The sequence below is a fragment of the Scyliorhinus torazame genome, chromosome 2, assembly GCF_047496885.1.
Source record: "Scyliorhinus torazame isolate Kashiwa2021f chromosome 2, sScyTor2.1, whole genome shotgun sequence".
In the NCBI taxonomy this organism is placed as follows: domain Eukaryota; kingdom Metazoa; phylum Chordata; class Chondrichthyes; order Carcharhiniformes; family Scyliorhinidae; genus Scyliorhinus; species Scyliorhinus torazame.
Genome location: NC_092708.1, coordinates 383,338,051 through 383,365,581, shown reverse-complemented (window position 1 = coordinate 383,365,581; position 27,531 = coordinate 383,338,051). Strand labels below are relative to the sequence as shown.

Sequence of the window (27,531 nt, the reverse complement as noted above, 5' to 3'; positions counted from 1 at the left end):
CTTGATGCAATTCACACCTCTTTAACCTGGGGTCACCCCATCACTGGATCTGTAAAGATTTAATCACCTGCTAATGGCCGCATTCCAAGCATTGTTTGGCATCTTTGAATTTGTCTATATATGTGTTTCTGGAACATACCTCTTCATTCACCTGAGGAAGGAGCAGCGCTCCGAAAGCTAGTGACATCGAAACAAACCTGTTGGACTTTAACCTGGTGTTGTAAGACTTCTTACTGTACAGATGCTGCCAGACCTGCTGAGATTTTCCAGCATTTCCTCTTTGGTTTCAGATTCCGCAGTAATTTGCTTTTACCATGAAACGAGCTACACTGTCAGAATTTTTGTGCTCAAGTAGCACACCAGGGCCATGTCCAGTTTTACTTAGGAGTAATTGATAGGTTCATTATTATGCATATCTGATTCCCGGAACTCCAGAATTGCTTTCAATGGACTTCTCACAGGGCAAATACTTCCACCATATAAACGTGACTTTGCAAGCACAGAGTTCATTTCCGATGCAAGGCACTTCTCATACCTAATGCAAATAGCTACTTCTGAAACTCTCAACCCATCCAAAATGGTGAAAGTTTGCAGAGGTCTGAGATGTAGAGGGACCTGGGTGTCCTCGTGCATGAATCACTAAAGGTTAGTATACAGGTGCAGCGAGTAACTAGCAAAGTTAATTGAACTTTATCACTTATTGGGTGGGGGGAATTGAATGCAGGAATAAGGAGGTTAAGGTTCAGTTATACAGGGCATTGATGAGACCACATATAGAGTACGGTGTACAGTATTGGTTTCCTCATTCAAAGAAGGACATAAACGAAAAGGAGGCAGCACGGTAGCATTGTGGATAGCACAATTGCTTCACAGCTCCAGGGTCCCAGTTTCGATTCCTGGCTTGGGTTACTGTCTGTGTGGAGTCTGCACATTCTCCCCGTGTGTGCGTGGGTTTCCTCCGGGTGCTCCGGTTTCCTCCCACAGTCCAAAGATGTGCGGGTTAGGTGGATTGGCCATGCTAAATTGCCCATAGTGTCCAAAAATTGCTTTTAGTGTTGGGTGGGGTTACTGGGTTATGGGGATTAGGTGGGGTTGCTGGGTTATGGGGATAGGGTGGAGGTGTTGACCTTGGGTAGGGTGCTCTTTCCAAGACCTGGTGCAGACTCGATGGGCCGAATGGCCTCCTTCTGCACTGTAAAATTCTACATAAATCTATGTATGGCAGCAATTCAGAGGCATTTTACTAGATTAATACCTGGACTGGGCGGATGGTTTTATGCAGAAATGTTGGAGAGGCTCGTGTCCACTGGGGTTTAGAAGAGTAATAGGCGACTTGTTTGAAACAAAGAATTTGAAAGATCTTGACAGGATGGATGTGGAGAGGATGGTCCCTCTTGTCAGAGAATCTAGAACTAGAGGCCACCCTTGAAAATTAAGGGGTCGCCCATTCAAGACCGAGACGAGGATTTGTTTCTGACTCTAGGAGGGTGGTGAGATTTTGGAACTCCCTTCCTCAAAAGGCGATTGAGGCAAAGTCATTGAATATCTTTGAGGCAGAGGTAGACAGGTCATTGAGAAGCAAGGGTGTGAAAGGTTATCAGGTTCGGCAGGAACGTGAAGTCGGGGCTAGGGTTACATCAGTCGTGGTCTTATTAACTGGCAGAGCTGGCTCGAGGGGATGAGTGGCCTCCTTCTGTTCGCAATTCGTCTGTGTGTCCATCTGTTCATTGAGCCAAATGGCATAGGTATTTCAGGAGAAGCTGGATAAGCACAAGAGGGAAAATGGAAAAGAAGGAGATGCGAATCCGGTTGGATGAAGTAGGGTGAGGGGTGGCTTGTGTTATGACTAATCACCAGCATGGATCAGTTGGGCCGAACGGCCTATTTCTAGGCTGTAAATGCGATGTAATTCCCCATTAAATGTAAGTGGCAGCAATCAAGAATTACCAAGTAAATGCCAGGCAACTGGGCAGAATCAATACTTTCTGAATTAGCATGGATCTCGCGGGTCTGAGGGCAGTCAGAGGCTTTGGATAGTCAGAGACTTTTTCCCAGGGTCGGGGGTCAATTACTCGGGGGCATAGGTTTAAGGTGCGAGGGCAAGGTTTAGAGGAAATGTACGAGGCAAGTTTTTTACGCAGAGGGTAGTGGGTGCCAGAGGAGGTGGTGGAAGCAGGGACGATAGTGACGTTTAAGGGGCATCTTGACAAATACATGAATAGGATGGGACTAGAGGGATACGGACCCAGGAAGTGTAGAAGATTTTAGTTTAGACGGGCAGCGTGGTCGGCACGGGCTTGGAGGGTCGAAGGGCCTGTTCCTGTGCTGTACTTTTCTTTGTTCTTTGTTAAAACAAAAGACAGTGGCGGGGGGGGATTTCCGGATATTCTCGCCAGCGGGACCTTCCAGACCCGCCAACAACGGATCTCCCGCCACGGAGGGTGGACTCAATGGGAAATCCCATTGACAGCGGCGGGACCTTCTGGTCCTGCCGCCGGGAACACACTCCAGGAGTAGTACGGAAAAACCCCATTCCCCACTAATGCTAGCGTCCAATGCCCAGTTGAAATGATTTAAAGAAACAGGCAAAGTGAGTGCTGTTGTGCCGTTGGAACGTTAGAGTCAATGATTCCGGGACATCAATTTCCCCCCTAAATGCCCACAGGCCAATCACCTCAACTTAAGGAATAGCCACTCACAAACTAATGGAAATTTGATTCTACTCTGGCTGCATTGGAATAAATAATTGCACGGGGTCCATCTGAAATGGACAGGTTTCAGAACACAGCTAAAATCAAAACCTTCACTGTCACAGGTGCTGCGTTGTCAGTGGTGTCATCTATCGGATAGATCATAAAACCAAGGCCTGTCCCCTCAGGTGCAGTTCGAGATCTTTTGGAACTATTCTGAAGACCAGCACAGGTAGTCCTGGAGTCTTGGCCGTTCTTTCTTTCCCAACAAACATCATCAAAGCAGATTGTTCAGTCATGGCTGCATGGGATCTTGCTGAACACAGATTGGCTGTCAGATTTCCCACTTATAGCAGTGACTATACTCCAAAGTGGTGCAAAGCATTTTTGAGATGTTCTGAGGTTGCGAAGTGTAAGGCGTCCTGCAGGATATGATGAAGTGCCGGACTTGGACGTAGGGCGCGATTCAGCGGCCTCATCGTGCCCGACTTGGGCGTCAGGACTCGGCCGCTCTTGCGAGATTTGCGACGCTTGAAACATCTCGCTGGATTCCCGCTTGAACCTTGTGAGATGTCGCGATCTGGATCTCGGCCTCACTGGACCTGGCCCAGATTAGCATATGTAAATGAGCTGTATGGCTCATTTAAATATACATTCACCAAATTCACCCAGGACTGGGAGACCTCGCCACGGCACCGTTTAGTACTGTGGACCAGGCATATTGCAGGGGGAAATCGCCCAGGCCATTCGAGACCCCCTGGATGACGGGGGACAGTTCAGGGTGGTACCCTGGCACTCCCCCAGCACCCGGATTTGGCGGCATCCTGACGGGACCCGATCTAGAAGTGGAAAACCACTCTGGGAGAACACAGAATTTGAATTGGAGATCCAATTGGTAACAGAAAACCACAAGTGTTCAAGCAGTTCTGATCAATAGTCATAATTCGGAAGTGTGTGTATGCATGTGTAACTAACAGGGCGATAAGTAAAACTGATATATTTTTGTTGCATCAAAACTGTCGGAAGTTTGTATATCGGAAAGTAGCGAAAGCCGTACCCGTATTTACAGCACCGCCTTAGCTCCCCTGTTCCAACTTTAAAAGAAGCATTCGGATAGGAAAGATGGCAATGCAGGGCCTCATGAACCCCGAGGAATTTGCGTACGCAGCGACCAGCAGCAGTAGAGTGGGACAATGTCCCATTTGGGAGGAAGAGATCAGGAAATATCTCAAGGATAAAGGATGGCCCCTTTGGAATGAATTCTGGGATAACGAAGAATCAGGTCCCAGGAGTATAGGACATACTTGGTGGGAGAACCTGAGCGAGATCCACAAAAAGGGCTTCGGGAAAGCTCGCAAGCCGATGGCAATCGTATCCTGCTTGGCACAATTGTGAGGCACAGAGGAGGTCGTTAGGACGCTCCGGAAAGAAGTAGAAGGCATACATCGGATGAGTAAGGGCGATGTAAGCAAGGTAGAAAAGGAGAATTTAGACTTGAGAAGGAAATTGGCAGCAAAAGATGGAGAGGTGGATGATGCCAAAAGGGCTCACCAGTCTTGTCTGGCGCACTTAAGCAGCTTCCAGTCTCAATCCGAAAGGGCCTATCAGGACACGCAACGTGCAGTCCTGGTACGAGAAGAAACGGAAAAACAGGTAGAGCATTACAAAAACAGTGTAGTGACCTCAAGGCAGCATTAAGAGCACTCCATGCTGCCACCACAGAACAAAGACAAAGCACCTTAGATCACGCAAAGTGCTGGAAGCAGATTGCAGAGCTGCAATCACTGCTTTCTGTTCAGAAAGGTTTTCAGGAAACTTTTGGAGAAAGATTAGATCAGGAAGATGGCCCTGATTGGGAAGAATTGAACGAAACAGTGCAGAGATATGTTATGGGAACATGTGCGCAGGGAAAGTCACAAAAGAGAAAAGCGCCCCAACCCCCCACACAGCAGATAGTTCAGGCTCCAATGAACCCAGTGACCACCCGCCCGCCGCACAGCCATAGTAGACGACACGGAATTTCTATACTACACCCCCCTAACAGTGACCCAATTACGGGACGCGTGCGATAAGATCACACCGTTCCTCCCCACCTCAGACCCCCCACCATTTATTTGCCACAGTTAAACATCAGGCGACCATGTACGGCCTGGATGAGCGAGAGCATGTAAAGCTCACCGTTTTAAGTTTAGACCCATCTGTAGCAGCAGCCCTTCCCGACCCACAGAACGTAGGAGGAGGCACCCTTGCAGAAATGTATACCGCGATCCTGGATGCGATCGGGTATAACCGGGGTTACCCCGTAGATGGCCTCAATAAATGTAGGCAAAAGAAATCCGAGCACCCCGCAGCGTTTGCTGGATGCCTGTGGATTCACTTTGCAGCAGTTTTTGGAGACGTAGACCGTGCCCATTTGTCCCCAGACAACATGGCCAAATGGACCCGCACCCTTATCTCCCATGCCACAGAAACAGGACAGAAAGCCTGTACGAGTTATGATCCCTCAGAGGAGGCCCATAACGAGAAGTGGGTAGTGAAAAGATTGTCCCGCGCTTGGGAGCAATCTGTTCAAAGTAAACCCACAGTTAAGAATAGCGAGGAAAAGCAGGCCGCCCAGATATGCAGGCAGTAAAAACACACCAGAACCCCGCAAGGGTGAATGAGGGAAAGAACAGCCCCCCACCCAAGTCACAAGAGTGTTACAACTGCGGATAGTTGGGACACTTCACAAGAGAGTGCAATGCCCCTAAAAAGCCACAGGAGCCCAGCAGATGGGCACTCTGATTAAGAAAAAGACAGAGCCCATTCATAGCGTTAGCGCCCGTTCAGATCAGACGAACTTGACTGGAACGGACTGACGGTGTACGGGCTCCCCCAGTTGGGTCTGCGACACCCTTTGGGATAGGTCCGGATGACCGGTAGTTGCAGCAAAAATTCGGGGACAGCCCATCAAATTTCTCTGGGACACAGGAGGGTCCCGCACCACAATAAATTCCTCCACCCTGTTTCAAAAAGACACGTGGCCCACTACAGCCACTATCACCCTCAGCGGCTTTACAGGCCACTCACAGCAGGGACACATCACAGCCCCTGTACCCATTCAAATCGGAACCATCACCACCAAGCACCCCGTGGTTTTAGTTGACCTGCCCCACACAGCAGAACACATTCTGGGGATTGATTTTATGAATTCCCACCACCTTTCATTCGATCCAGTCAACCAGTGTGTCTGGAAGATGTCAAAATCCGCAAGAGCCCCCACAACGCTCAACATAAGAGAGTACATGAACAAAATTAGCGCCGTAGGCGAATTTTGGTTCAACCCGACCACGCTTAGTACGGACAAGCAGGTTCGGGCAGTTCTGCAAAAGAACAGGGCAGCATTTGCGACCCACAAGCACGACTGTGGACGGATGACTGGCTCCATACAAGTAACATCACCTGACCCTAGACCCCCAAAACAATATGGATTTCCCCGAGAGGCAGAGGGAGAAATCTCCAAGGTCATAGAAAGCTTATTAGAGCAGGGCGTACTTAGATCCGTAGCCTCCACTAATAATGCCCCGATTTGGCCAGTGAGCAAGCCCGATGGATCATGGCGACTGACCATCGATTACCAGGGACTCAACAAAATCACCCCTGCAGCAGCCCCCACAGTAGCAACAAGTCCCGAGACCATGCTCAAGCAGGGACTCAATTCCCGATTCTTTACGGTTTTGGACGTCAGTAATGGATTCTGGTCCATTCCATTGGCAAAGGCATGCCAGTACAAATTTGCCTTCACCTTTAAAGCGCAGCAGTACACGTGGACATGCCTGCCACAAGGCTTCCACAACTCCTCCTCCATTTTCCACCGACAGCTGGCAAATGGTTTAGCCAAATTCTCTCGCCCCGAATATCTGGTACAGTATGTAGATGACCTACTACTGCAGACAGACACCAAGGAAGAGCACATTGAGCTTCTGTCCGAACTCCTGGAACTATTACACTCAATCGGTTGTAAAGTCAACCCCAAAAAGGCCCAGATTTTGGACGAAAAAGTGATATATTTGGGAACAATTATCACGCACGGTAAACGCGAGATCGAGCATAAAAGGTTGACTCGATTGCTAAATTGCCCCTTCCCCAGAACGTTTCAGCCCTCCGGTCATTTTTAGGACTGGTTGGCTACTGCCGAAATCACATTGACGGTTTCGCCAGCAAGGCAGCACCCCTCTCAGACCTCCTAAAGAAAGGAGCCCCCTGGGAATGGCTTCCGCAGCATACGGATGCTGTGGACTCTTTAAAACAGGCACTCATAGCAGCCCCCGCACTATAAGTTCCAGACCCGCTTTCCCCTTACGCTATAGAGGTAGCGACCACAGACCGCACCCTTTCGGCTGTGCTCCTCCAGGAACGGCACGACCAGTTAAGGCCCGTAGCTTACGCCTCCAGAATTTTAGATGCTGTGGAGCAAGGATTTTCAGCCTGTGAGAGGCACCTGCTCGCAGTATTCTGGGCAGTCCAGTATTTTGCATATATTACCGGACTGAACCCCATCACAATTCTCACCGAATACACCCCCACCCAACCTTTACTGGACGGACGACTCAAGGACGGTACCGTCAGTCAAATAAGAGCAGCTAGATGGATCCTTCTCTTGCAGGGACGGGACATCACTGTTAAAAGGACAAAGACGCACACCTATTTAGCCGACAATTTACAGTACCCCGGAACCCCCCATGAATGCGAAATTATCTCTCCATACCACAACAAAGGCCCCTTGATTGCTAAGACAACCCCCAGAAAGATAGATAGTTCAACCCAGAGCCCCCAGCACATGGACACGTGTGAGCCCATAAAGATCTATGTGGATGGATCTTCCACAGTCTTGGATGGGAAACACATAACAGGTTGCGGTATCTATGTCGAGGACGCGCAGGGTCGCGCCCTCGAGGAAATATCGTTAAAACTACCCGGACACAGGCAGCAGAGCTTGCGGCCATCGCATATATAGTTGAGCACCCAGATTCCTTCCCCAGCCCAGCAGACATATACTCGGACAGCCTCGATGTCTGCAACAGTCTCACAGAATCTCTGCCCCTGTGGAAAGCAAGAGGGTTTGTTTCCGCAGATGGAAAACCCCTCCCCTCAGCCCCATTGTTCCGTCATATTTTAGAAAGAGCCCAGAACAGGACTTAAGGGATAATCAAAATCCACAGTCACCATCGTTCCTCCCCCCCAGGAAATGTGAAAGCCGACGCACTGGCCAAAGCAGGTTCCAGGCACGGATATTGTTGGACACCCCCCGAAGGCGCACCAGTGAGTGCAGTTCAGGTCTCACAGACAAAGATCGGGGATCTAGTGAAGGCCAAGAAGCAGGACAGCAATCTCAGGGAGATTGTAAAAAGGAAATATCCAGCTCCCTATGAGAGATTTAGAAATGCACTGACCACACATGACGGTGTGGTGTTAAAAGACACCCTTTATGTGGTTCCTGAACAGGACAGGAATCAATTGATTTGTTTGTTCCATGACGGTCATGGACATCAGGGAATCGATCCCACTACAGCCCATCTCAAGCAGCTTTGTTGGTGGCCGAATTTAAAGGAAGATGTAAACCATTACATTGAAAATTGTCTTATCTGCGCCCAGAATAATCCGGACAGATATGCCAAAAAGGCTCAACTCAGCCACACCCAACCCGTTAATGGCCCCTGGACTAACCTCCAGATCGATTTTATAGGACCATTGCCCCCTTGCAGGAATGGCTATAAATATGTACTTGTGGTAATTGACACATTTACCAAATGGGTGGAAGCATTCCCAGCCCGCACAAACACTGCAAAAACCACAGCCAAGGTTTTGACCCACCACATCTTTACAAGATGGGGACTCCCCCGCAGCATTGAATCCGACCAAGGCTCCCATTTTACGGGACGTGTCATGCAGAACATCCTCACGACATTTGGCATCACCCACAAATTCCACATTGCATACCACCCACAGTCGAGTGGTATCGTGGGGTGCATGAATCGGACCTTAAAATCCACCCTCAGAAAAATGGTCCAGCAGAACACCACCACTTGGGACTCAGTTCTCCCTTTTGCGCTGATGTTTTTGCGCAACACAATTTCTACTTCCACAGGTTACACCCCACACACCCTCATGACCGGACGCCCCATGAAAGGCACAGAATATTTGTTAGGTTTGGACTTGACCAGCCCCGAAGTGACGGCCCTCACACACGAGAAAGCAGTACAACAATTAGTGGAAAATGTTAAAACGGCTCAGCTAGCAGCCGCAGTAAAATTGGGCATCAGAAAGAAACAGAGCAAGGCCTGTTTCGACAAGACAGTGCATGCGACTGAGTACAGTATAGGACAGCAAGTTATGCTCTCTGTATATAACCCCAGCACATTCCTGTCACCAAAACACTCGGGTCCGTATTCCATTGAGGATAAAGTAAGCCCTTCCGTTTATAAAATAAAGTACCCCAATGGTAAGACTGCGTGGTTCCATATAAACCAGCTGAAGGCATATGGAACACAGTCAAACCACGCACACCACGTCATGCTCGACGCAGCACACCACACCCCGCCCACAGCCAACGTAACCCTACCAACCCTCACCACGTCCAGCCCAGCCACGGACTCGACCTCGACTCCACCCCCGAAATATACACTCTGCCCCGGAACGCCCACAGACTGCAGCAGCAGAGACAGCGACTGTGACTCGGACGATAGCCACAGCACGCCTCCCTACTATCATGCAACAGGACCCACACCCAGCGATTCCGACTACGATCCAAGTGATCCCTTCATGATCACTTTCCTGAACAAACCCCACCACCGACCACCGAACCACACTGACGACCCCGATTTTGTCCCCACACAGCTAGACACCAATTACTGGCACCGAGATAACTCGTTCAGACTCGTCCGCAACGACGAGAGCGACCCCACCTCACACCATGCAGTCCTTTCAGCCCTGATACACTCAAGGGTTTGGCACCCGGGAGAAGATGATGACTTGGAGTCTGACTCCCAAACCGAGAACCCCTTTGCGACCCTGTTCGCAACCAAGAACTGAGGTGTCCAGATGATGTTTTAAAAGGAACCGCTTGGGAGAAGTGTTGTCCTTTCTGATGGAACCTGCAGAATGTTTTATGTTGTTTGTACGTTTGTTAAATGTTGTATGTCCGACAGGAGAATCTTTTCTCACTGCCCCACGCCTATTCGGCCGAAACCTCTGAGGACTTGCCTACAGAGACTCACTATTGCCAGACACCAGTTCAGCAGAAACCTCTGAGAGCTTGTCTGCAGAGCCTGGTTAAGGAACCAGACGCCCGTTCGTAACTGCCCTTCTGGTTCGAAGGTAGAACAACTACGGCAGCCCCACCACGATGACTACATTTTTTTGCCCGTTCTTGTCGGTTGCTCAGGCAGTGGAGAAACGGCTTGGGACCTGCCCTGCCTGGGAACCCCCCCTCTGGTCAACTACGCTCGGGTAGGAGAGACACGGCATTGGTAGCCGTCCTACCCGGGGACTCCATCCAACTCTCACCCGTCGCAGCCCATACGCACCTCATTTTGGCATTTTTTCAGTTCAAAAAGTTTTGTTTTCTTTAGGTAACCTTTAGGTTGCCGACCATCTGCTATTTACATCCTGAAACATTTGGATGGTAAATTGCACAGTTTGCGAGACGGCTCGCACTGGTTCATCATTGGGAAGTGTGCCGTGTCCTAAAATTTGTTTTTGAAAAAAAAAATGAGGGAGTCACACATAGTGACCAATTATAAAGGGAGTAATTGGCACTACAGGACAGACACACTATCGTATGAGATATTAAACAAAGATAGTTTTGACACTATGCTTGTTTTCACAGAACTCCAGAAGCTCCAGGACCGGAGAAGAGAAGAAAGAAAAGGAAAGAGAAGAGCCATGAGGACTTCCTTCACGTGGATCACCCTCATGATTTTGGACTTTTGGTTGTGCGTGAACGCGAACCCCATGACTTCAAGCCCCCCCAGCTGTTAATGTTTCACTTCCCCGCAGTACCCAGAGCCCAGTCACCAGCGACACCACATCATCTTGGTGTGACAGGTTTATAACCTGGTACTCCCTGTCCTATGTAATCGAAACATTACTGGCATTAGCGATACTCTGCTGCATTGTGGGGACTATGCGTCTACGGAAATGGAGAAGGAGAGCCTACCGCGCTCGAACCCCGGTGTATAGGATCAGAAGCCCTATGTTCGGTTACGACCAGACCCCCGACCCCCGCGATCTATAATAAAGTGCAGTCACTTGCGTTTATTGTAAATAAAGAAATGTAAAGAACTTTTCATGAGCAAATTGTATGATCCTGAGCTTGACTGCCAAGCCAGGAAAGACTGTGTATGAAATGCTATGATTTTGTTGTATGATTGAGGAAGGTAGGATAATGAAATGTTTAAGTGAGTGTAGTATATTAAGAATACTTAGAGGTTCCCAGTTTATTGTTTTGTAATGCATGTCCCTGTCTGACATAGCGCCCTCAGAATTGTTAGTTAAAAAAATTTTGTGCATAGCTATGGTCAGTACAGAGGCCATGAAGGAAGTGTCCCCCCCAGGTCAGGGAATGGAAAACAACATAGTTATGTGATCCTTCACGCTTCGCGTTAGGATCACAAGGAGGGAAAGTAGCCAGTTAAAATGGCTAACTCCCGATTTAGAATGGCTAACCCCCAATTTAAAATGGCGAACGGCAAAGGCTGATGGGAAAGTCAGCCAACAGGACACAAACAAGCAGCTGCGGGTTGAGTGTGTATTTACCTCTGGAAAGGCCAGACAAGATCGATACCGGCAACCATCAGCATAACAAAACACCAGCCATCTGCATATTAATGAGTAATTCCCCGGGAACAATGAGCAACATTTAGACACACAAAGCAAATCCAGACTCTTTGGCGCCAGCAGGAGCCTACACAATGGGAGGTGAACGACCACCTCAAGACCACCCATCGATCAAGGAATCGCTCCAGCATTGGAGAAAATCGAACCAAGCGATTGGGACAAGTCCAATCACTTGGAACCAGGTACAGGGTCCGCCCCGAAAGGCGGGAAGCCCCTGGGGACTATAAGAATAGAGTCCAAGTTCAAATCGTCCTTCTCTTCTCTTCTTGACCGGGTCACTCAGCAACGCGAACCAACCCTTGACAGTGACATGTCCAGCCATCGCTGAAATCCAGTAAGTCTTACTTCAACGCTCGCTATGAGATAGGCGCTCCTAGCTACCAATCTGTACCAACTTCAAATCCCGCAGGCTCAGAACCCGAACGAAAGGCCATTCGTTTCCCTGACCTGGTGGGCCAGTTCCGAGTTAAGTATTGGCCTGTTAGTCGTAGAAGTAGCTTAGACGTAGAATTTACGCATGAGTAGTGATTACTGTGTATAATAAATGTGCTTTGATTTAAATCTTACTAATCGGTGTGTTGGATTATTGATCATTACTCGGACTTGAACCATGTGGCGGTATCATAAAGATACCTGGCGACTCAAGAGCAAAGGTGATAAAACAGAGCAATTAAACTAAGGCAAAAGTTAGCAACACCGGGCACTGCTGGCCTGGCACCCTGGCAGTGTCAACTCACCTGGGCACCGACATTGCCACCCTGTCACTACCACGGTGGCTGGGTGGCACTGCCAGGTTGCAAGGGGCACTGTCAGGGTACCAGGCTGGTAATGCCTGGGTTACGGGTGCCAGTTTGGCACAGCCAGGGAATGGGCCCGATGTGCCTTTCCAGGTTGGGGGGGGGGGGGGGGGGGGGCGGGAGGGGGTTGAGGGGAGGATTACTGGGGGAGGAGGTGGATTTAAAATGGGGGGAGGCTCTGAAAGGGAAGGGAAAGATTGGGGCAGCCCATAATGGCACTCCAAGCCTTTCCTGCGGGCGAGCTGGCAAAGTGCCGTTGAGGTACGAGATGTTTCTTTGCGCTGCAGCAGGCATGAAACACTCGCTAAACGCGAGACTGAAATCCTTCCGGTGAATCGCCCCCTCGTCTCCATTCTGATTTACCTTTAGTATTCCCCCAAAATATTATGGGCTGGATTCTCCGGTCGCCGATGCCGATATCGCATTCGGCGATCGGCTGGAGAATCAAAGATCCCGACCAAACCAGGGGTGGCGCCGCTTTCGCGATGCTCCACGCCCTCCAAAGCGGCGTACTCGGCGCCACGCCACGTATCGATGGCCTCTGGACATTGCCTGAGGCCCCCCCCCCCTCGATGCTCCGCCCCTGACCGGCCGGGTTCCCAACGGCGTCGGTCGCGTGTGGTCCCACCCGTCGGGAACTCAGTGTGGCGGCTGCCGCCACAGTCGGGGGGGGGGGGGGGGGCTCCGCGTGCAGAGGGGGAACTATCAGGGGCTAGGGGCACTGTGGGGGCACATATTGCACGGCACGGCCGCTGCAAGCTGCAGCCGTGCAAGTGCGCGGCTACGGACCTGGCAATTCTCCGGGCCATATCGACAGCTCGGGTGCCCTACGATGCCGGCATGCTAGCCCTTGTCCAAACAGAGGATTGGAGGCCCTTTTACGCCATTTACTCCTGTCGTAAAACCTTTCCCACGCCAGTGTGGGGACTTAGCCTCAGAATCGGAGAATCCAGGCCGATGTTTCTATGAAGGCTGGGAAAAGTTCTGATGCCAAAAACTTGCCATTAAATAATTCACTTCAATGCGTGTAAACGAGACTCGGGCATGTTATATTGACTTCACCAACATTATGGTGAGAAAATGCTTTCTTTCCTTCATTTTGTTTGCACACCTCTCCCTCGCAGCTTTCTCCCTCCCTTCATTTCCTGGCTGCCAGCCACAGAATTTTGGCAGTTCAATGAAGCATTTTCATGCAATGTCACAGAAGTGAATATTCGATGAGCGTCGCTCCGCTGAAGTGCAAACAGCAGTTCATTGCAGTTAATTAGCCAATTAAACAGCGGGAGTTCGAGAAGAGGTAGCTGGCTTTGTGTATTCCAGTGGCTTGTATGTAGCAAAAGGCCTGAGAATGATTCACTTACTGCTAAGGATCAGCTTGTGGTGCTTCAGCAGACAGGACAGCAGCACCTTAACTCTCTAATCCATCAGCAAGTGCACAAGCAAAATCGTGCCTCTAAACCTTTATGAATTTCCCCCTCACCGTTTCAAATGTTTTGGCTCCTGACTGGAGTGTACGTGGTTTACGCCCCAATCATCTGCTGGGACCGTATCAAAACGCATAGCTTCCACATGCAAGCCTTGGCAGCTAGCCCGACTGCTCAATAATGAGAGGCATCAGAACCAAGGCTCACCCTGGCATTCACCTATTTATCCGACCTCGGGTGGCTGTCTGTGTGGAGGCTGCGCGTTCTCCCCGTGTCTGCGTGGGTTTTCCTCCAGGTGCTCCGGTTTCCTCCCGCAGCCCAAAGATGCGCAGGCTAGGTGGATTGGCCACGCCAAATTGCCGCCACGCGCCCAAAGGTTAGGTGGGGTGATGGGGAGTGGCCCTATCCCCATAACCCAGTAACCCCACCCAACACTGAGGGCAATTTTGGACACTAAGGGCAATTTATCATGGCCAATCCACCTAACCTGCACATCTTTGGACTAACGAGTGACTTATATGGGAGCTTGCAGATGGCGGCGTTCCCAGGTATCTGCTGGCCTTTTCCTACTGGGTGGTAGCGGTTATTGATTTGGAAGGTGCTATCTAAGGAGTGTTGGTGAGTTGTTCCGGTGCATTTTGTAGATGGTGCACACGGCTGCTACTGTGCATTGGTGGTGGAGGGAATGTAAATGTCTGGCAGGGGTGCTAATCAAGTGGGCTGCTTTGTCCTGCATGGTAATGAGCTCCCTGTGTGTTGTTGCGACTGCAGCCATTAAGACAAGTGGGAGGGCAAAACGGTGGCGCAGAGGGTTAGCCCTGCTGCCTCACAGCGCCGATGTCCCAGGTTCAATCCCGGCTCTGGGTCACCGTCCGTGTGGAGTTTGCACATTCTCCCCGTGTTTGCGTGGGTTTCGCCCCCACAACCCAAAGATGTGCAGGCTAGGTGGATTGGCCACACTAAATTGTCCCTTAATTGGAAAAAATGAATTGGGTACTCAAAATTTTTTTTTTTTTTTTAAAATGATGGCAAGTGGGGAGTATTCCATCACACACCTTGTCAATTGTGGACAGGCTTTGGGGAGTCAGGAAGTAAGTTACTCACTGCAAGATTCCTAGCCATTGGCCTGCTCAGAGAATCATGGAATTTACAGTGCAGAAGGAGGCCATTCGGCCATTGAGTCAGCACCGGCCCTTGGAAAGAGCACCCCACCAAAGCCCATCCCATCCCCGTAACCCAGCAACCCCACCTAACCTCATTGGACACGAAGGGCAATTTATCATGGCCAATCCACCTAACTTACACGTCTTTGGACTGTGGGAGGAAACCGGAGCACCCGGAGGAAACCCGCGCAGGCACGGGGAGAACGTGCAGACTCCGCACAGATAGTGACCCAAGCCGCAATCGAACCTGGGAACCTGGAGCTGCGAAACAACTGTGCTAACCACTGTGCTACCGTGCTGCTCATGTCGCCACAGTATCAATATGGCTAGTCCAGATCACCTTCTGGTCAACGGTAATCCGCAGGATGTAACGGGGAAATTACAGATACAAAATTCCCAATCCTGATTAACACCCAGTGAATCTGATGGAAAGAAGATGTTCAGTGATTCCACCGGGATGGACTAGAAAAACTGGGATTGTATTATTCAGAGAAGATTAAGGAGAGATTTAATAGAGGTGTTTAAAATTCAGAGTTGTCTTTCTAGATGGGGAAAATCTGTTTCCATTTGCAGGAAGACCAGTAACTAGACGCTACAGATTCAATGCAATTGGCAAAATAGTAAGGATGGAGAAGCTTGAACACGGCGCGTTGTTAGTGACTGAAAGAGATATGGAAGCAGATTCAATAGCATTTTCCAAAAGGCAATTGGATCTTAATTTACGAGGCAAAAAGATTCAAGGGCTACTTAGAAATAACATGCGGATGAGATTAATTGGTAACTTTATCAGAGTGTCAGTTTAGACGTGACGGGTCCAATAACTTTGTTCGGTATTCCGTGTACAGGAATCCCAGTGAAGCTCGGAGCAGGTTTTTGCTGCAATACTGACCCCCCGTCTGAGTCAAATAATTTACTGTCTAACATTGAGCAGGAAGAATGCTTCCGACATTACAATTGCCCACAGAATACGGGAATTCTGGTGAACTGGCCTGAAACCTCGGGCAGGGCTTTTAGGTCCTGGCCGCTGGCGAAAGTTAGCGGTACCTGCCAAAGCCAACGGACATCTGGCTGGATCGCCTCATTTGCCACGGCAGAACCACCCCAGCGGGGCTGCAAAATCCCGCCCATTAATCCTACTTACTGTAATGTTCCTTGATTGGACCGATGTGGAATCTCGATATTACCGTGTGAACAAAGATCATTAGTTATTTATTACGAACACCACACTAACGAATAACTAAAATGTCTAAGATGAATACAGTTGGAAATAAATGTCTAACACCAACTTACACTGAGGTTCTACAGAGCTACTCTCATATGCGACTGCTATCAACTCCTTACAAACACCTTCTGAAGGAACACATGGTGCATCCCGGGTCCTGGGGCTCCGTACTCACCCTACCTGCTGGTTGGATGCCAGACCTACAACAGTAAAACATTTAACTTATGATGCATATGCAGATCATAAATCATAGAATTTACAGGGATGATGAACTATTCATATTATATGCAGATGATAGTCTGCCTATCATCACACTTCTCTCTCCACAGGTGCAACCTGGTTGGCAAAGCATTTCCGGTTTTCCCTGTCTACATCATGAATCGTATCCTTAGCCTGATTTGTGTTTTCTATTATTACTATTATTAGGGGCTGGTTTAGCACAGGGTTAAAGAGCTGGCTTTTAAAGCAGACCAAGGCAGGCCAGCAGCACGGGTTCAATTCCCGTACCAGCCTCCCCGAACAGGCGCCGGAATGTGGCGACGAGGGGCTTTTCACAGTAACTTCATTTGAAGCCTACTTGTGACAATAAGCGATTTTCATTTCATTTCATTTGTATTATTCTGAAGTAAATATCCGTCAAACCATTTAATTCCTTAAAATAATTTCCTGAATTGAGGATCAGTTTCATTCCCTCTTGGGTTCAGTCTCATTGAAAGGAAAATCCTACAGACAGGCATCAAAGGGGAAACTGGGCATGAGGGGACAGGGTAACAATGGCAGATTTAGATGAGAAAAGATGGAAGGAGACTCGGGTGGAGCACAAACATGTGGCATAGAATGGTTAGGCTGGATGGTCTGATTCTGTGCCCTACATCCTAAGGATTCATTGAAACAAATGGAAAAATCAGGCCGTGTATGGCACACATTTTTATTTTGAAAGTTTAACACAAAATAGCCTGTGGCAAACCCACTCCCTCCGCAGAGCACAGAGGTTGCACTAAAGCATTCAAAGACCAAGGGGTCCTCCGCAACTACTGCACGCCTGGATGGCGGTGCTAGCGGTGTGAGGTTGCCCGATCTCTGCAGACGGGAAAGACAACTAGGATCCATCTGGGTGAAGGCTTTTCTTCTCCAAAGTACATCGCCATCCCCGACATTGGAAAGGCAAAGGGTTAAGTGAAAGATTTTCCCTCGAACATGCTCGGCCACTCACATTTTGAAAGGAAAAAAAAAGCCGTTCGTAATCTCTTCTTCCAGAGAGAAGAATTTCCAATTCTTCAAAATTTACACAAAATAGCCCCGAGCGCTGGATATTACAAACATTAATACTTTGGATAATCATGGGTTTTTTGGCTCAAGGCAGTCACAAAAGATTCATTGGGATGGGAAGAATCAGGCACTTATCTGAGGATACAAGAGAACTCTTAGCTAACTCTCTCTTTGCATTATTTATTAGTTTACAGACTGTGAAAGGGAGTTGTTAATGAAAAGCAGTTTCCACTTAAAAGGCTTGATCTTTGTTTTATCCGGTAAGTTTGAGCGATAACCTCGGCCTTACCACTGAAACTGCCGCACTCCAAATAGAAATATTTATGACCTCTGCTGATCCATTGATTGGTCATGAAAAGTGGAAGTGGCTTTATGAGCACTCTTAGTTCCTGTTCAAATGACCATTCAATTTATACCTCAACGTACTTAGCCTGCCTTACTCGTTAAACCTTCTGGCAATTTATCTCTTTCGAGGGGGTGCATTTGAATAATGCAATTCGACAAAACTGTAAGACTTGAATTTCTATAACGCCGTTCTTGACCTCAGGATGTCCCACGGTGCTTTTAGCAAAGTTCTTTGCAGCACAGGAGTGTAGTCACTATTGTAATGAAGGAAACATTGCAGCCAATTGGCACACAGCGAGCCCCCCCACACAGCAACATGATAATGATCAGATCATCGGTTTTGATGACACCAATTGAAGAAAATATTGGCCAGGGCGCCGAGGAGAACTCCAGTTCCTCTTCTTCAAAATATTTTCCTTTCACTTGAGGGTATGGACAAGGACCCGGTTTAATGTCATTTTAGGAAGGACGTGGAAGCTTTGGAAAAGGTGCAAAGGAGATTTACCAGGATGTTGCCTGGAATGGAGAGTAGGTCTTACGAGGAAAGGTTGAGGGTGCTAGGCCTATTCTCATTAGAACGGAGAAGGATGAGGGGCGACTTGATAGAGGTTTATAAGATGATCAGGGGAATACATAGAGTAGACAGTCAGAGACTTTTTCCCCGGGTGGAACAAACCATTACAAGGGGACATAATTTTAAGGTGAATGGTGGAAGATATAGGGGGGATGTCTGAGGTAGGTTCTTTACCCAGAGAGTAGTGGGGGCATGGAATGCACTGCCTGTGGAAGTAAATGAAACATTAGGGACCTTCAAGCAGCTATTGGATAGGTACATGGATTACGGTAGAATGATGGGGTGTAGATTAATTTATTCTCAATCTAGGACAAAAGTTCGGCACAACATTGTGGGCCGAAGGGCCTGTTCTGTGCTGTATTTTTCTATGTTCTATGTCTCATCTGATAGATGGAGCTCTCACAGTGCAGCACTTTCTGACACTTCCCTACAACACCAGTCTAGGGTTTGCATTCAAATCTCTGCAATGAGTCTCCAATCCTGGGGATTACCATTGACCAACAATCACTCACTGCATCAGCCATATGAATAATGTGGCCACAAGAGCAGGTCAGAGGCTGGGAATCCTGCCGCGAGTAACGCAACCTCCTGACTCCCCCAAATCCTGTCCACCATCAACATGGCACAGGTCAGGAGTGTGATGGAATGTTCCCCACTTGCTTGGCTGAGTGCGGCTCCAACAACACTCAAGAAGCTGGACAGCATCCAAGACAAAGCAGTCCGCTTGATCAGCACCTCATTCACCATGTTAAAAATTGCCTCCACCACCGACACACAGTGGCAGCACGGTGTACCAAATACAGAACGCAATTCAGCAACACACCATGTCTCTTTCAATAGCACCTTCCAAACCTCTACTGTCTGGATGGACTAGACTGACTGGGACATGGGAACGCCATCACCTTCAAGCTCTCCTTCAAGTGACTCACGTCTTGACTTGGAATTCCTTCACTGTCGTGAGGTCAAAATCCTGAAACTTCAACTCCTCACAAACTTAGGTGTACCTACGCCACATGGACTGCAGTGGTTCAAGAACACAGCTCACCACTACCTTCTCAAGGGTAATTGGGGATGGGTAATGCTGGCCTTGCAATGAGGTCCATAGTTCATGGACAAATAAAAAAGACTCAAGGAGGTGAGGAACAATCATAGTTTCGATTTCCTGAGATGTGCAAGTTAGGTGGATTGGCCAGGCTACAATTACCCCTTAGCGTGTCCAAAGGTGTGCAGGTTTGGTGGGGTTATGGAGATAGGGCAGGGGGATTGGGCCAAGGTAGGGTGGTCTTTCTTAGGGTCGGTGCAGACTCGAAGGGCCATAAGGCCTCCTTCTGCAGTGTAGGCATTCCATGGATTCTACGGATTCCACTTCACTCGGTTCAAGATCTAAGTTACAAACACTGTGGAAATTGTGTCATCTTCTGTGTATCATAGAATTTACAGCGCAGAAGGAGGCCATTCGGCCCATCGAGTCTGCACCGGCTCTTGGAAAGAGCACCCTACCCAAGGTCAACACCTCCACCCTATCCCCATAACCCAGTAACCCCACCCAACACTAAGGGCAATTTATCATGGCCAATCCACCTAACCTGCACATCTTTGGACTGTGGGAGGAAACCGGAGCACCCGGAGGAAACTCACGCACACATGGGGAGGATGTGCAGACTCCGCACAGACAGTGACCCAAGCCGGAATCGAACCTGGGACCCTGGAGCTGTGAAGCATTTGTGCTATCCATAATGCTACCGTGCTGCCCATTGTGTAGTTGACAGGATAACCAATGCTCACAGCAATGAAAACACTGCATTCATATAGCACCTTAAGTGTAATAAAAAAACTCCCAAAGAACATTATCAGACAAAACTAGACACTGAGCACATAAGGAGATATTTGGACAGGTGACAGAGAAAACCTAAGGTTTAAGAGTACCGAAAAGCAGCAGACAGGCGGAGAGGTTTGGGAGGGAATTCCAGAGCTTAGCGCCTTAGCGGCTGATTTCACAGCCCCCAATAGTGAGGCGATGAACCTCAGGGAGGAGTGAGAGGCTGGAATGGGACTAATTCAGAAAACTCAAAGGGCTGTGGTCGCAGAGAAAGAGAACATAGAACATAGAAAATACAGCACAGAACAGGCCCTTCGGCCCACGATGTTGTGCCGAACCTTTGTCCTAGATTAATCAGAGATTATCATTGAATTTACAGTGCAGAAGGAGGCCATTCGGCCCTTTGAGTCTGCACCAGCTCTTGGAAAGAGCACCCTACCCAAACTCAACACCTCCACCCAACACCAAGGGCAATTTGGACATTAAGGGCAATTTATCATTAGCCAATTCACCTAACCCGCACATCTTTGGACTGTGGGAGGAAACCGGAGCACCCGGAGGAAACCCACGCAGACACGGGGAGGACGTGCAGACTCCGCACAGGCAATGACCCAAGCCGGAATCGAACCTGGGACCATGGATCTGTGAAGCAATTGTGCTATCCACAATGCTACCGTGCTGCCCTTAAGAACAAATAAATCTACACTATATCATTTTCCCGTAATCCATGTACCTATCCAACAGCTGCTTGAAGGTCCCTAATGTTTCCGACTCAACTACTTCCACAGGCAGTGCATTCCATGCCCCCACTACTCTCTGGGTAAAGAACCTACCTCTGATATCCCTCCTATATCTTCCACCTTTCACCTTAAATTTATGTCCCCTTGTAATGGTGTGTTCCACCTGGGGAAAAAGTCTCTGACTATCTACTCTATCTATTCCCCTGATCATCTTATAAACCTCTATCAAGTCGCCCCTCATCCTTCTCCGCTCTAATGTGAAAAGGCCTAGCACCCTCAACCTTTCCTCGTAAGACCTACTCTCCATTCCAGGCAACATCCTGGTAAATCTTCTTTGCACCTTTTCCAGAGCTTCCACATCCTTCCTAAAATGAGGCGACCAGAACTGTACACAGTACTCCAAACGTGGCCTTACCAAAGTTTTGTACAGCTGCATCATCACCTCACGGCTCTTAAATTCAATCCCTCTGTTAATGAACGCGAGCACACCATAGGCCTTCTTCACAGCTCTATCCACTTGAGTGGCAACTTTCAAAAATGTATGAACATAGACCCCAAGGTCTCTCTGCTCCTCCACAATGCCAAGAACTCTACCGTTAACCCTGTATTCCGCATTCATATTTGTCCTTCCAAAATGGACAACCTCACACTTTTCAGGGTTAAACTCCATCTGCCACTTCTCAGCCCAGCTCTGCATCCTATCTATGTCTCTTTGCAGCCGACAACAGCCCTCCTTACTATCCACAACTCCACCAATCTTCGTATCGTCTGCAAATTTACTGACCCACCCTTCAACTCCCTCATCCAAGTCATTAATGAAAATCACAAACAGCAGAGGACCCAGAACTGATCCCTGCGGTACACCACTGGTAACTGGGATCCAGGCTGAATATTTGCCATCCACCACCACTCTCTGACTTCTATCGGTTAGCCAGTTCGTTATCCAACTGGCCAAATTTCCCACTATCCCATGCCTCCTTACTTTGTGCAGAAGCCTACCATGGGGAACTTTATCAAATGCCTTACTAAAATCCATGTACACTACATCCACTGCTTTACCTTCATCCACATGCTTGGTCACCTCCTCAAAGAATTCAATAAGATTTGTAAGGCAAGACCTACCCCTCACAAATCCGTGCTGACTATCCCTAATCAAGCAGTGTCTTTCCAGATGCTCAGAAATCCTATCCTTCAGTACCCTTTCCATTACTTTGCCTACCACCGAAGTAAGACTAACTGGCCTGTAATTCCCAGGGTTATCCCTAGTTCCTTTTTTGAACAGGGGCACGACATTTGCCACTCTCCAATCCCCTGGTACCACCCCTGTTGACAGTGAGGACGAAAAGATAATTGCCAACGGCTCTGCAATTTCATCTCTTGCTTCCCATAGAATCCTTGGATATATCCCGTCAGGCCCGGGGGACTTGTCTATCCTCAAGTTTTTCAAAATGCCCAACACATCTTCCTTTCTAGCAAGTATTTCCTCGAGCTTACCAATCTGTTTCACACTGTCCTCTCCAACAATATCGCCCCTCTCATTTGTAAATACAGAAGAAAAGTACTCATTCAAGACCTCTCCTATCTCTTCAGACTCAATACACAATCTCCCGCTACTGTCCTTGATCGGACCTACCCTCGCTCTAGTCATTCTCATATTTCTCACATATGTGTAAAAGGCCTTGGGGTTTTCCTTGATCCTACCTGCCAAAGATTGTTCATGCCCTCTCTTAGCTCTCCTAATCCCTTTCTTCAGTTCCCTCCTGGCTATCTTGTATCCCTCCAATGCCCTGTCTGAACCTTGTTTCCTCAGCCTTACATAAGTCACCTTTTTCCTCTTAACAAGACATTCAACCTCTCTTGTCAACCATGGTTCCCTCACTCGACCATCTCTTCCCTGCCTGACAGGGACATACATATCAAGGACACGTAGCACCTGTTCCTTGAACAAGTTCCACATTTCACTTGTGTCCTTCCCTGCCAACCTATGTTCCCAACTTATGCACTTCAATTCTTGTCTGACAACATCGTATTTACCCTTCCCCCAATTGTAAACCTTGCCCTGTTGCACGTACCTATCCCTCTCCATTACTAAAGTGAAAGTCACAGAATTGTGGTCACTATCTCCAAAATGCTCCCCCACTAACAAATCTACCACTTGCCCTGGTTCATTACCCAGTACTAAATCCAATATTGCCCCTCCTCTGGTCGGACAATCTACATACTGTGTTAGAAAAGCTTCCTGGACACACTGCACAAACACCACCCCATCCAAACTATTTGATCTAAAGAGTTTCCACTCAATATTTGGGAAGTTAAAGTCGCCCATGACTACTACCCTATGACTTCTGCACCTTTCCAAAATCTGTTTCACAATCTGTTCCTCCACATCTCTGCTACTATTGGGGGGCCTATAGAAAACTCCTAACAAGGTGACTGCTCCTTTCCTATTTCTGACTTCAACCCATACTACCTCAATAGGGTGATACTCCTCGAACTGCCTTTCTGCAGCTGTTATACTATCTCTAATTAATAATGCCACCCCCCCACCTCTTTTACCACCCTCCCTAATCTTATTGAAACATCTATAACCAGGGACCTCCAACAACCATTTCTGCCCCTCTTCTATCCACGTTTCCGTGATGGCCACCACATCGTAGTCCCAAGTACCGATCCATGCCTTAAGTTCACCCACCTTATTCCTGATGCTTCTTGCGTTGAAGTATACACACTTCAACCCATCTCCGTGCCTGCAAATACTCTCCTTTGTCAGGGTTCCCTTCCCCACTGCCTCATTACATGCTTTGGCGTCCTGAATATCGGCTACCTTAGTTGCTGGACTACAAATCCGGTTCCCATTCCCCTGCCAAATTAGTTTAAACCCTCCCGAAGAGTACTAGCAAACCTCCCTCCCAGGATATTGGTGCCCCCCTGGTTCAGATGCAACCCATCCTGCTTGTACAGGTCCCACCTTCCCCAGAATGCGCTCCAATTATCCAGTTACCTGAAGCCCTCCCTCCTACACCATTCCTGCAGCCACGTGTTCAACTGCACTCTCTCCCTATTCCTAGCCTCGCTATCACGTGGCACCGGCAACAAACCAGAGATGACAACTCTGTCTGTCCTGGCTTTCAACTTCCAGCCTAACTCCCTAAACTTGTTTATTACCTCCACACCCCTTTTCCTACCTATGTCGTTGGTACCAATGTGCACCACGACTTCTGGCTGCTCCCCCTCCCCCTTAAGGATCCTGAAGACACGATCCGAGACATCCCTGGCCCTGGCACCCGGGAGGCAACATACCTTCTGGGAGTCTCGCTCGCGACCACAGAATCTCCTATCTATTCCCCTAACCATTGAATCTCCTACAAGTATTGCTTTTCTATTCTCCCCCCTTCCCTTCAGAGCCCCAGAGCCAGACTCAGTGCCAGAGACCTGGCCGCTAGGGCCTTCCCCCGGTAGGTCATCCCCCCCAACAGCATCCAAAACGGTATACTTATTTTGAAGGGGAACGGCCACGAGGGATCCCTGCACTGTCTGCCTGTTTGTTTTTTTCCCCCTGACTGTAACCCAGCTATTCTTGTCCTGTACCTTGGGTGTGGTTACCTCCCTGTAACTCTTCTCAATCACCCCCTCTGCCTCCCGGATGATCCGAAGTTCATCCAGCTTCAGCTCCAGTTCCCTAACACGGTCTTTGAGGAGCTGAAGTTGGGTGCACTGCCCGCAGGTATAGTCAGTGGGGACACTGGTGGTATCCCTCACCACCCACATCCTACAGGAGGAGCATGTAACTGGCCTAGCCTCCATCCCCTCTTACCTTACAGAATATAGCTGCTGTGTGGACTAACTAGATCTCCGCCCTCCGACTCTGCTCCCAGTCAGCTACACTTCCTGTAAACTCCTGGCTCTCTTCGCACTTTGCGGAAATGTCGGAAACAAAATGAAAGGAGCACCTTCCTCCCTCCTCACCTAACTCCCTCGGTCACCAAACTCTCACTATCGCACTCAAAAAGCACCAAATTCAGCAGTCCCTCGGTCACCAAACTCTCACTATCGCACTCAAAAAGCACCAAATTCAGTACTCAGTGCAAACAAAGTCTGCACTGTAGGGGATCACTTTTATACTGTGAATCTAGCCTCTGAAAAACTGGCCTAATCCAATTAACTAATTAACAAGCTCCAGCTGCAAGTGCCCAGAAGTAGAAGCCTGTTTAAAGCTGATTGAAAATTCACCTTCTTCTAAACCAAACAGCAACTTTTAAGTTAATTAACTAAATAAAAGAAAGACTAAACTTTAGATAAAAATGAAGCCTTATACTCCCTCGGTCACCAAACTCTCACTATCGCACTCAAAAAGCACCAAATTCAGCACTCAGTGCAAAACGAGAGAGACGAGGCAACGGATGGATTAGAAAACAAGGCCGATAATTATCCAGCTGTGCCACTGGGACACGGTGTAAATCAGCGGGAACATGGGTGATGTTCACACGGGACACGGTGCAGGTTATTATTCGGACAGCAGAGTTTTGGGTGCTCTCATGTTTATGAACCGTGTGAAATGAGAGGCTCACACGGTCCCTCACACATTCCATTGATTATCCCGGGGTGGTTCGGAAGCGAGCATTCCATTCATCTTGCAGCTGTATACATGCAAAGACCAAGCTGTTCGAAGAGTGATAATAATTTACCAAAGATAAAAAAGCGCATGAACAATTGGGTGTGGAAAATCTCCACTGCAATGCAACAATAAAAGACATAGAAGTAGCGCTATGTGTTAACAATGCTTGAGCAATTTTTTGGGCAGGATTTTCTGCACCTCACCCCCCCGCGCCACCCCAGTGTGTTTTCTGCTCAGACATGTCGAAACTTTTGGTCTTGCACTCAGCAGGAATCTTCGCAAGAATGCCAGTATAAGGGGAAAACCACAATTTATACTGTACGAGAAGAAAATGCCGGTTGGTCGGTAAGTGGCGTCTGATTGGGAGAGGCGTTGCCATGGAGAATGCACCAGGTGATGGTGACTGACAGATAACTGTCAAGCATGTTTTGAAATTTAAACTAGGCAGCTTGAGCCTGATTGGTCACTACCTTGGGGAATGAATCAGTGAATGGCTGTCACTCATTTTGTTTCGGTGAAACAGATGCAATTGACAGAATTTTGCGATAGTTTTTCAAAGTGTTGGTCCCGGTGAGAAAACCGGGGAGGATCCCTTCGGCATTGACAAGAAAAGTTGCCATATATTCAACATTTTAAACATTTTTTCCCCCATGTATTTCACGCCGCAGTAGGGGGGGGGGGGTGTCTCTGATTCGCGGGAAAACGTAACCTCTGTAATCAGTGCGGCACTCCTTTTAAACGCTCCCCCAGCGTACCCCAACACTTGTTTAGTCGGGGGGGGGGGGGTGCTGCCAGCAAGACAGCACCCTGTTTCACAGAGGGAGCTCTCAACAAACCTCTGGATGGTGTCGACGAGAGACGTGACACCCTCTACCCGCGATCGGCCAGGCGTCCAGCAAGCAAGATCCCGAGCCCAGGCTGTGGCCACGATAGTGAGTGCCAGCTCACGCCCTCAGAGGACAGGGCTACAGTGCTGAAAGAAGATGAACGACCTTCTTCGTGCAGCCAGGGTAAGTCTGCCTCCTCATGTCTCCCGGTGCATCCCTTAACACACCCATCACACCTCCAGACGATGATCTCTCCTCCAGTCGCCTCATGCGTTCCCAACAGTTGTCATGCCGCCCTCCCCCACCCCCTGCTCCCCATGACACCCCCCCCCCAGTAGATAATCTGCTCCTCACATTCCCGCTCCCACTCACCTCCCGCACATGCCAGACTTCATCACCATCTGACCTGGCAGGACTCCTGCCTCCATCTGTCTTATTGCAGGACAAACCCAAGTACAACCAGCGTTAGCAGGCACAGCCTTCTGGAGTCATGCCCGAGCTGAGAACCCATCCCCCTTTGAGAAGAGAGCTTTTGAGCTGGCCGGCGAGGAGCAGGGTCGCACCTGTGCAGAGGGCAAAGTAGGGGCAAGAGACAAAAGTGAGAACCCTCAACACATGCAGCCATGGTGGAAGCCTCACTTCAGTTCACTGTCTCCCATCAGTCTGCCCCCGTGGTGTACTAATTCCATCTCGCTTCCCTTGCAGGTTAATCAGGTGACCAGCCCGGACCATCCTCAGGTCCTCTGGAGATCACTGACTCGGGCAACTCTGAGGGGGACATTTCAGGGACAACCATTGAGGAAGGGTTGCAGCTGTCACCCGCACCCTCCACCAGTGCGGATACACTTCGGTGTGAACAGTTAGCAGGCAGGCTTGTGGGTCACTCGCTGGTGAGCACCTCACCGACGATGATCCACAACAGGTGGAAGCAGGGACGTCCCAGGGAGCCATCACTCAAAGGGATGCTGGAGCCCAGGGCTCTACTGGCCGATGAGGTGCCCCTGGGTCCATTTTTCTCTGAGCTGCTGGAGCTAGAAAGGCAGAGTCGCGAGCATCAGGGAGGGATGATAGCATCCCTGCTCAGACGGAACGGCAAATTGGAGGACCCCCATTGCCTTCTGTCTGAGGAGTTGGTGCCGTCGCTCTGATACAGCGAGGCCGACACTGCG

At 48.9% G+C, this 27,531-nt stretch overlaps 1 protein-coding gene and 1 long non-coding RNA gene across 2 annotated transcripts in view; one reads left to right on the top strand and one right to left on the bottom strand.

The window, feature by feature from the left end:
* Positions 1-27,531, bottom strand: part of nrxn3a (neurexin 3a) — a 2,368,971-nt gene that overhangs the window by 1,610,781 nt on the left and 730,659 nt on the right. The window lies entirely within an intron of this gene.
* LOC140407930 (uncharacterized) lies at positions 511-12,133 on the top strand. Its single transcript, XR_011939901.1, has 2 exons — positions 511-645; positions 10,558-12,133. It is a non-coding gene; the product is annotated as an uncharacterized lncRNA (long non-coding RNA).